This window comes from Neltuma alba, unplaced genomic scaffold (genome assembly GCF_004799145.2).
Source record: "Neltuma alba isolate B1F8T4 unplaced genomic scaffold, ASM479914v2 tig00013300_pilon, whole genome shotgun sequence".
Classification (NCBI taxonomy): domain Eukaryota; kingdom Viridiplantae; phylum Streptophyta; class Magnoliopsida; order Fabales; family Fabaceae; genus Neltuma; species Neltuma alba.
The window spans coordinates 246,900-256,797 of record NW_021637580.1 but is presented as its reverse complement, the minus strand read 5'-3'; the positions used below and the strand labels follow the sequence as shown (position 1 = coordinate 256,797).

The 9,898-nt window shown below is 35.4% G+C and overlaps 1 pseudogene; it reads right to left on the bottom strand.

Moving 5' to 3' along the window:
- Nucleotides 1-1,346: 1,346 nt before the first annotated feature.
- On the bottom strand, nt 1,347-7,050 carry LOC114736085 (uncharacterized; annotated as a pseudogene).
- Nucleotides 7,051-9,898: the final 2,848 nt, after the last annotated feature.

The following is a 9,898-nucleotide window of genomic DNA, read 5'->3' as shown; positions in this document are numbered from 1 at the left end:
AGATACATTAATAAAAGATGGTTAAATAGGTAAATTATCCACAGATTTCACTAAATATATTTCAAAATCTATGCCTATTTAATTATAAAAATAATCATTATCAAATTCGCCCACACTTAGACTTTTGCACTCTTGGGCAAAAATTTAATCTAGCAAAGAAGGTAGTTAAGAAGAGAGACGCATTGAATTGACTAAGAGACTTCAAAGATTTAAGTAGAAATAACTTAGAAACCAAGTCGACAATCCAAGTCATCAATCACATATAAAGAAACTCATATTAAGATACAAAGCTTAATAAGACTGAATTCAAGCAAGATAGTCACTCAAGGAAATAAAGTGTATCACTCAACTTACTAGCATTGGGGTTCTTTTTCACTCAGTTCACTTGTTCACTTACTCTACCATAGGCTTGTAGTAGTTCTAATTCCCTACCACCGGTTACATGTGCATTCAATAATCAGGAGGACTTTGTGGCTTGTAATGCATAGGCTATGGATATAATTTCTCAAGAATGCATGAAATTAATGGAAGGGATTGATGAAAAGTAACTTGGAGTGCAAAAATATATGCAGTATTTAGTGATAAATGAGCTTCTTATTAGGTAATTAGGGTGCAAGAGTTTTTTTTTTCCTTTTTCATATTTTTTTCTATTTCTTTTCTTTTTTTTTTCCAAATGGTCTTTTGCTTCTCTCTCTCTTTTTTTTTGGCTTTTTTTTCATTTTCTTTTTTTTGGCTTTTTTTTTTACACCCTAACTATTAACATGCATTTTATATGATCACTAAAATACAATATTGCATAATGTTATTGATTAATGACGATACTCCAAGTAGGGTGGGTTGAAATAAAATAAATAATGCATTCTTGTATGAAAGGTGTTATGTGATGAATAATGAATGGAAGAAAAGGCTAGCAGGCTCAAAGGGGTAACAAAGGATGTATATGTTAAATGGTCGGCCATTTGGTCTAGCTGGCTAGCAATATGAATGCCTAAATCATATTAAAGAATTTCACATGTGTAAGGTAGTTGTGAAAAGAACTAAGACAAGTTCTGAAGAATAAGTTCAAACAAGTGAAAAATCACACTAGAATTGAATGTTTAAGCTCAAAATTCTTTCCAACAGGTTATACTATCTTACTCAATTCAATCAAACTAAAACATGCATCATCACATAAATTTCAGTATATGCAATCAACTTCCTTTCATGTCACTAGCTCCTAAGATATACTTATTTAAATCCCTGTAGTCTCAAAATCAAAGCAAAATACCTCTTTTCCTTCCAAATTATTCAAGTTAAAAAAAAACCTTAAACCCTTAAATTTCTTAGATCACCCCCCCACACTTAGATCAAACATTGTCCTCAATGTTGCAGAAAATATAAAAAGAAAGAAACTAGTACTTCCCTGATTAAATTGTCAATCAGGAGTTGGAGGTCCTCCTTAAGTTCCTTTAATGTCGCATTCCTTTCCTGCAACAAGTCTTAGAAGGGGTGTGGTGAAGAACGAGGGGAAAAAATAGGGAGAGAAAAATAAATATGGGAGTGGTCATCAGCAAAACAAGATTGAACAAATGAAATAGGGGGGGGGGGAAAAAACTAAATGAGAGCAAAATTAATTGGGTTGCCTCCCAATAAGCGCTAAATTTAGAGTCTTTAGCTCGACTATATTAGCAAATCAAGAAGGCGTAGATAAGCAGTAGACCATCTTCTATCGATCTACTTCACCACCATGATACTGTTTGAGTCTTTGCCCATTCACCTTGAAGCAATCACCTGTTCTTTCATCTTTGACCTCCACAGCTCCACTTGGTGCCACAGAAATCACCCTAAAAGGTCCTGACCATCGAGATTTAAGCTTTCCAGGAAACAACTTCAAACGTGAGTTCTAAAGCAAAACAAGCTGTCCAGGTTCAAATTTTCTAATTAAAATGTGCTTATCATGAAATCTTTTGGTCCTCTCCTTATAAATTCTAGAACTTTCATAAGCTTGTAGTCAAAATTCATCTAACTCATTTAGTTGCATCAATCTTTTCTCACTTGCCTGATTCATATCAAAATTCAATTTCTTTACAGCCCAAAATGCCTTATGCTCTAGTTCAATAGGTAAGTGACATGCTTTTCCAAATATCAATTGATATGGGGACATACCAATAGGTGTTTTAAAAGCTGTCCTATAAGCCCATAATGCATCATCGAGCTTATCTACCCAATCCTTTCTAGTAGGACTCATAGTCTTTTCCAAAATCCTTTTGATTTCTCTATTCGATACTTCACATAGGCCATTGGTTTGAGGATGGTATGCCAAAGCCATTTTATGAGTGACTCCATACTTTGCAAGCAAACTTTTAAATAATTTGTTATTAAAATGAGTCCCCCCATCACTAATGATGGCTTTCGGTGTGCCAAAACGAGTAAAAATGTTCTTTTTCAAAAACCGCACAACCGTATTAGCATCATTAGTATGGCATGCCATAGCCTCAATCCACTTACTCACATAATCAACAGCAACTAGAATATATTGATGTCCTCTAGATGAAATAAAAGGCCCCATGAAATCAATTCCCCATACATCAAATAACTCTACCTCAATAATACCTGTTTGGGGCATTTCATGCCTTTTTGATATGTTACCTGTTCTTTGACATGCATCACAATGAGAAACAAAAGCATAGGCATCTTTAAAGAGAGTAGGCCAATAATATCCACATTGTAAAATCTTACAAGCTGTACGGTTACCATTAAAATGGCCTCCGTAAGGAGCATCATGGCAAGCAGATAAAATTTCAAATTGTTCATTTTGCAGCACACACTTTCTTAAAACTTGATCAGCACATCTCTTATACAAGAAAGGTTCATCCCACACATATAACTTCACATCATGCAAAAACTTTTCTTGTGATATGAATTGACATTAGGTGGAAGAACACCACAGAACAGAAAATTCACATAATCAGCATACCAAGGCAATTCAGTGCAGGTAATAACAAACACATGTTCATCAGGAAAGCTATCATTAATCTCATTTTCATCTTTCTCGTTCTCTAACCTAGACAAATGATCAGCAACATGATTTTCACAACCTTTCCTATCAATTATCTGAACGTCAAATTCTTGCAACAATAAGATCCATCTAATTAACTTAGGCTTAGACTCTTTTTTACTTATCAGATATTTGATTGCAGCATGATCAGTAAAGACAGTAATTTTAACACCCATCAAGTAAGCTCTAAACTTATCAAAAGCAAACACTATACCCAATAGCTCTTTTTCAGTAGTGGTGTAATTTACCTGAGCTCCTGTTAGAGTCTTACTGGCATAGTAAATTGGATGAAATACATTTCCCTTCCTTTGTCCAAGAACAGCTCCAACCGCATAGTCGCTTGCATCACACATCACCTCAAACGGTAATGACCAATCAGGAGCAACAATGATCGGAGCAGATATCAATCATCTCTTAAGCTCTTCAAAAGCTTTCAAACAATCTTGATCAAAGTTGAAGGGTGCATCTTTCTCAAGTAGCTGACAGAGTGGCTTGGTGATTTTAGAGAAATCCTTGATAAATCGACGATAAAAGCCAGCATGCCCTAAGAAACTTCTCACAGCCTTTACATTTGATGGAGGGGGAAGCTGCTTAATAACAGAGGTCTTTGCTCTATCTACCTCTAAGCCCTTTTTTGACACCTTATGACCTAAGACAATCCCCTCAGTGACCATGAAAAGACATTTTTCCCAATTAAGTACCAGGTGTGTCTCTTCACATCTTTTCAACACCATCTCTAGGTTTAGTAAGCAACTATCAAATGACTCACCAAATACAGAAAAATCATCCATAAACACCTCCATTCTCTCTTCTATCATGTCAGAGAATAAGCTCATCATACACCTTTGAAAAGTAGCAGGTGCATTGCATAGACCGAATGGCATTCTTCTGAAGGCAAACATGCCATAAGGACAAGTAAATGTTGTTTTCTCTTGATCATCTGGGTGTATGGCAATTTGATTGTATCCTGAATAACCATCCAGGAAGCAAAAGAATTCCTTGCCAGCTAACCGATCTAACATTTGGTCAATGAAAGGAAGTGGAAAATGATCCTTCCTTGTGGCTTCATTGAGTTTTCTATAGTCTATACAAATTCGCCAACCAGTAACTGTTCGGGTAGGGATGAGCTCGTTTTGGTCATTAGTGATTACTGTCATGCCACCTTTCTTAGGAACACATTGCATTGGGCTAACCCACGAGCTATCAAAAATGGGATAAATAATTCTAGCATCCAACCACTTAATAACCTCCTTTTTTACCACTTCTTTCATCATAGGGTTTAGCCTCCTTTGATGCTGGATGGATTTCTTATGATTATCTTCGAGTAGAATCTTATGCATCACTATGGCAGGGCTGATTCCCTTAATATCCGCTATTGTCCATCCTATAGCCTTCTTATTATTCTTTAACACCTGTAGTAACCGCTCTTCTTGCTCTACTGAGAGTGATGATGAAATTACTACTGGTAATGTTTTAGAATTTCCCAAATATGCATACTTTAGATGGGACGGAAGTGGCTTCAACTCTAACATTGGGGGTTGCTCTAAAGAAGGTTTAAGAATTGGAGTCGTTCGTGATTCTAGCCCTAAGGATTCAAATTGCCAATATTTCTTAATGAATGTTGTAGAGGTGCTCAAAACATGCCCAATTTGTCCTTGGCTAATATCCTCCCCAATATCAATTTCAGCTAACAATGTTTGGAGCAGGTCATTATTAGCAAACGAATCCAACTCCTCTTGAATCAACTCATCTATCACCGAAATACTTGCACATTGCTCCACTATATTTGGATGCTTCATTGTTTTCTCTATATTGAAGGTGATTTGCTCGTCACCAAAGCGTAGACTTATTGTCCCTTTCTCTACATCCACTAATGCTTTTGCGGTAGCCATAAATGGTCTTCCAACAATTAGTGGAATCTCTTTATCCTCTTCAATGTTGATGATGATAAAATCAGCAGGATATATGAATGATTCAACTTTCACCAGTACATCCTCAATGACGCCGTATGGATATGAGAGGCTTCTGTCTGCTAACTGAAGTGTAACAGTTGTGGGACTAGCTTCTCCTAAATGGAGCTTCTTAAAAACAGAGAGAGGCATAAGGTTCACAGCAGACCCCAAGTCACAGAGTGCACGACCTTTAAATTGTTCTCCAATTAGGCATGGGATAGAAAAAGAACTAGGATCCTTACACTTCAAAGGGATGTGGGGCTTAATTATGCTAGTTGTCTCCTTAGTTAGTGCCACAGTAGCATACTCAGTATGTCGTCTCTTCTTGCTTAACATGTCCTTGAGAAACTTGGCATATTTGGGCATGTGCTCTAATGCCTCAGAAAAAGGAATATTGATATGAAGTTGCTTGAAGATTTCCAGAAACTTAGAATATTGTTGATCTTCAACTTGCTTCTGAAACACTTGCGGGAAAGGAAGTGGTGGCACCACTTTAGGACGCTCAACTGTCTTTTCCTTACTAGTCACACCATTATTTTCCTTCTCATCAACAGTTGGTTTATTTTTGCTAGGCTCAGAACGTACCTCAGTTGTTTGTTTTGACTTTGATGCCTTAGGAGATATATCAGGTAATTGCTTACCACTCCTCAAGGTGATCGCGTTGCACTCCTCTTTACCATCTTTACGAGGATTAGGTACAGTATTGCTTGGTAACCTTCCTTGTTGAAGCGCATTCACAGCAGTTGCGATTTGCCCCATTTGCACCTCAAGATTCCTAAGTGATGAGTCTACTCTTGCATTAATGTTGGCTTGCTCTTGATTACTTTTAATCTGAGAAGACATGAGCTTAGCCATCATTTCCTCTAAATCAACCTTGGGCACTTGGTTAGGGATATGTTGCCTTCCCAATTGAGAAAATCCAGGAGGTGAGACTTGCCTTACACCAGAAGTTGACACTTGATCCAGTGTTGAACCGTGTTTCCAAGACAGGTTAGGGTGATTCCTTAATCCTGGATTGTAAGTGTTGGCATAAGGGTTGTTCTGATTATTACCCCAAAAATTTCCAACATAGTTCACTGGCTCTACTTGTTAACACGTAGGGCATTGTTCAGAAGCATGTCTATCTCCGCAGTAATCGCACGGGGTATATATGGCATTAACCCCTAGTTGTCCTCTATTGGATTTGTCAACTCGTGCTTCTAAGTGATCAAATCTTTTGTTGAGAGTATTGAGCATAGCAATCACTTGTGAAGAAGAGTCATTGGCAGCATTTTCTACAGATTTCACCTGTTTCCGTTCATTACTATTATGAATATAATCAGCAGCCAAGTCATCCAAGCAACTCCAAACATGGTTCACCGGTTGCTTGGTAATTCCTCTATTTGTAACAGCATTTAATTCAGATTTGGATTCAGGCGTCAACCGACTACTAAAAATTTGAAGTAAGACCCACTTCTCTTGATTATGTCCTGGGCTTTGTCTGACCAGCAACTTAAATCTTTCCCAAGCTTCATATAGGTGCTCATCAAATTGTTGGCTAAAATTCATCAATTTGGCTCTAGCATCCACTATCTTGTTATGAGGGAAGAATCTAGATCGAAACTTCTCTTCCAAGTCATCCCATGATGAAATACTGCCTTCTTCCAGGTTGTTGAGCCATTCTTTAGCCTTCCCTTGTAAAGAGTAAGGAAAGAGCCGAAGACGAATGACATCACTAGGAACTCCATTTTGCTTAAAAGAATCACACACATCAAGAAATTCGACTAGATGCCGATTAGGATCCTGATTACTGTATCCCCCAAATTGCCCAATAAGTTCCAACATTTTGAGCATTGTTTGCTTAATCTCAAAATTAGTGGCTTGGAATTGTGGTACTTTGATTCCAGATTGGTACCCTCGAGGTTGTTTTCCCAAGAAATCATTGACACCCAACCTATCATTCTCATCTTCTGCCATCTCTTTTTCTAGAGTTTTGCCAACCGGATGCTCAGGTGTTGTTGTCTCTAGAAGCTCATTCACGCTCCTCGTCTTCACAGGTGTATTTCTTGATCTACGTGGCATATACTATGAATTACTGCAAAGACAAAGAGGGAAAAGATCAAGAATCGAAGTGGACAAAGGGAAAAAAATAAATTAAAATTAAAATAAAGAAAATTGTCCTAACTATCAAAATAAGCAAAAAAATAAATTAGGAGGAAAAAAAAACTAAATGCTTAAACTTAAATTACTAAAGGTCCTCTAATTCTAAAAACTAATTGCCTTAATTCCCCGGCAACGGCGCCAAAAACTTGATGCACACAATTTGTGAATAACGCAAGTGCACGTGTCGATCAAGTAATAAAGAGTAAGTATAGAGTATCGTTCCCACAGAGAATTAGACAAAATAGTGTTTAGGCACTAAAGCTCCTGTTTTCAATTAAGTTAAGCAAGCTGAATTATGAACGATCGGATAAAAAGAATAAAGACAGAAAAAAATTCAATATTAAAGGCAACTTAGAGTTACTAATCCCTTACTAGTTTCATAGACTTTTGCTTTTTATTTAACTAATTAGTCTCAATGTTAATTTAGTTAATCTAAAGTATTTATAGTTAAAAGTGTCTTTCGATCCACTTATAACTCTCTCCTAAGTAATAAGGTTATGTCTAACTCAAATACTTAAGAGGATAAAATAATTTCACTCTTCATCAATTATATGGGGCTCCTAGGTATATTTCTATCCTACTCGCAAATCAGATAAAAATCTAATCCCATATTACTCAATCCTGGAGCCTAATTAAGATTTCCTTCGTCAAGGCTAACCTCAATGCTCAAACTCATATTTAATGATGGCCAAACATTAAACAGATATATTAAACCAAGATCAAGTAACCAAAATTAACATCAAGCATAATTCATTAAATGAAAACAAAGTCTAATCCATACGTAAGTTCATAGCTACTCTAAGTCTAGAAGAAAACTAGCCACACATGGCTAAAATAAAATCCATAAAAATAAAATTCAAACTGAAAAGAAAGAGTTCAGATTTAACAAAAGAATAAAGATGGAAAGAGGAAAACAAATCTATGAGAGGCCCTTCTCCGCTGTCGCTAGAAAGAGAATCGCCACCTCTGCTTGCTACCTCCAGTCTGCTTGTCTCACTGCCGTCACAACGGAACCAAGAATTACAAATGGATTCTGCCGCTCTCTACTCGCTGCTTCTTCTCTGTCTTCAGCTCTCGCTGCCGTTGACCATAGCACGAAGAAGTCGAGATGCCCCTTCGCTGCTATCCCCGGTACCTATTTATAACTGTTGCGTGTCTTCTCTCCCGTGGATCCCCGCCTCTTATCCATCTCCATCCATGTATATCCAATATAATATAATATATTATATCTCATCATGATTTGCCTTGCGTTATCACGGATGATTTATCTTCTTCCTTGCAGTCAATATAATATACTATATCATATTGCAACCGATTTACTATTTTTGAATCCACACGCCTCACGCCTCTTCAGTCTTTATATCCTTCAATATAATATTAAATCATAATTGAGGATTTGCTTCTTTCATGAACTTCACGCCTTTGATCCTCCTAATATGTGAATATATATATATATATATATATATATTATTTGATGCATATGTTGCTCCCCTTTTGCCTCATCTTTTATTTGTGATATTTTCTTCTTTCAATAATTTTATATCTCCTGCATTAAAAATAATAAAAGATTTGAGTAGATTTTATGTAAAAATCGTCTTTTATCTTATAACTAATTTAAAAGAAGATACATTAATAAAATATGGTTAAATAGGTATAAATTATCCACAGATTTCACTAAATATATTTCAAAATCTATGCCTATTTAATTATAAAAATAATCATTATCACATGATATCTAAATTTGAGATTAAAGAAAATAGTAAAAATGTTGTGTATATTAATGGCTAACCATGCAAACAATAAGTTGTCCTTAAAATAAAGTTGACGCAACAAAAGAGAAAGAAAATCATATTAATGATGAGGAAAAAATTTAACCATACAAACAGTCCGTTATCACATTATGAACAATATTTTTATTATCATTATATTATATAGATTACGGAGTAACCTAAAATATACGTTTATGATGAGAATGATTCTTTGTCACTTTATGATTCTCATTTTCATTGATTTAGTCTAATATGGAAGAGTACCCCAGAAAGAATATTGGTAAGAGGAAGCATACACCTCAAAGGTCTTTTGCAAACGCATGCATGGCATTTTTAACTTGGCATCAGACCTCGAAGTCATTACACTCCATTTCATATAGGAAAATATGTCCCCTTATATGCATATTTTATTTTGATAATATCATCTTGGTCGAAAGAAAAATGCTAATTAAAAATACACATAAATAATATCGCTATATATAATATTTTGATGATGCATATAGATAAGTCTAGTTAAAAATTAAAGGAGAACTGCATATACAATAAATTTAAAAGAAAGTGAATCACAATCACATCATTTACGTGAAAAAGAATTAAAAGCAACAGTGGTGCATAATTCTTATGTCTAAAAGCAGAAGAGCTGCGTGATAGTAATATATATGACACAGTCACTACATAATCAATCTGTAATATAAATATTTACAAACAAAAAATGTACAGCTTTTCCTTGACTATCCCTAATTAAAAAAATGTAACTAAACTGGCAATCTATTATTTTTACTTGAGGCAGTATGCTTCATTTGTCATCTGTGATACTTTGTTATGTATTTGGAAACCAACCAAACAGGTATAAATTTGAATCTTCTTTGTCAGCTTTTATTGTTCATTTTTTAAAGACGGTACTATTCTTTTTTCTCTCTGTTGTCTCCTCTGTGTGTTTTTTTTTTTTACTAATTTGCTTTAAAATATGTATTTTTTGGAAAACAATTTTCATTAAT